Raw genomic sequence first — 1377 nt, 5'->3', positions numbered from 1 at the left:
TGAGTGACCCAAAAGCGGAATCATCACTCTGTTGACCGTTCACGTAAGTCACTGATTTCACTACTTTCAAATTTCTCTATATAGTTATCTATCGTGGACGTAACAGTACCAAATGTCAAAAGCCGTAAATTTCAGATAACGTTATTTTTTATATAAATATACAATCTATGATAAAGACAGTCGCATTGTTTATTTTTACGCTTATGAACTCAATGCAAACGTTATCTGAAATTTACGGCTTTTGACATTTGATGCTAACTTTCTTCTTCTTCCACAAAATAGCACGAGGAACTGCCGATTCACAAAATTTATTGTTAACCTCTGTCTCCATAACTTGTTACTCACTCCCGTGATGTTTACTTTTGACACCGTGACATAAACTTGTCACAACTCTACACCTCTGTACACTCATCCGTCCGACAATATTACATTGAGTATTTACGACAATTATGGCTTCTGCACACAAGACGCGGTAATGCTTGCCGCGCGGCGGAAGTCCGCGTGACAGCTAATCAATATATTGTTTTTCCGTAAGAGCTAGAAGGTTATTACGGAAAGCAGCATATTGATTGGCTGTCGCGCGAACTTCCGCCGCGCGGCAAACATTACCGCGTCCTGTGTGCAGGAGCCATTAGAGTTAGTTCCACTAGGACCGAAATTATGATAGGCACGACCATCTAGTACTTTTGTAGTTTATGACAACTTCTTATGGCTTCTGCACACAGGACGCGGTAACGCTTGTCGCACGGCGGAAGTTCGAGCAACAGCCAATCAATATGTTGTTTTTCTCTAAAAGCTAGAAGGTTATTACGGAAAGCAGCATATTGATTGGCTGTCGTGCGAACTTCCGCCGCGCGGCAAGCATTACCGCGTCCTATGTGCAGGAGCCATTACTCGTACTAACTCCAACTCGAATTATCGTAAACACCCATTGTCGGACATTTCGGAAATTCTCTATTCGACAGCCAATCAAAACATCCGATTAGTTTGTGTACAATACATGTAATAGCCTAGGAGCTAAAAGTTTATTGGCTACCTTGTGGGTGCTTTTCAATTGCAATATCCCTAGATACTTTCATGCACACGGCGACACAAGTTGCATTCCAATGTCGTAATCGTCGATGCAACACTACACATTCGTACTCAGTTCGAGGGTTACTAGTCGGCTGTGTTTTCTAGTGAAAATTAAAGTTAATAAGCGTAGCGGCTTGAAAAGAGACTGGCATTTGCGACGTGAACTAAATAATATCTTTTTTATTATTTAGATTTTATTATTTATTATTAAAAAATAACAAAATATAAGCATTGTTGAAAAATAATCCTAACCTTACCTGACATACATACATATTAGTACACACTTTGTTCCAATTGAATCGT

The sequence above is a fragment of the Odontomachus brunneus genome, unplaced genomic scaffold, assembly GCF_010583005.1.
Source record: "Odontomachus brunneus isolate Ranch 3 - 2012 unplaced genomic scaffold, Obru_v1 Obru_scaffold_013, whole genome shotgun sequence".
NCBI classification, from domain to species: Eukaryota; Metazoa; Arthropoda; class Insecta; order Hymenoptera; family Formicidae; genus Odontomachus; species Odontomachus brunneus.
This window is presented reverse-complemented; position numbering follows the sequence as displayed.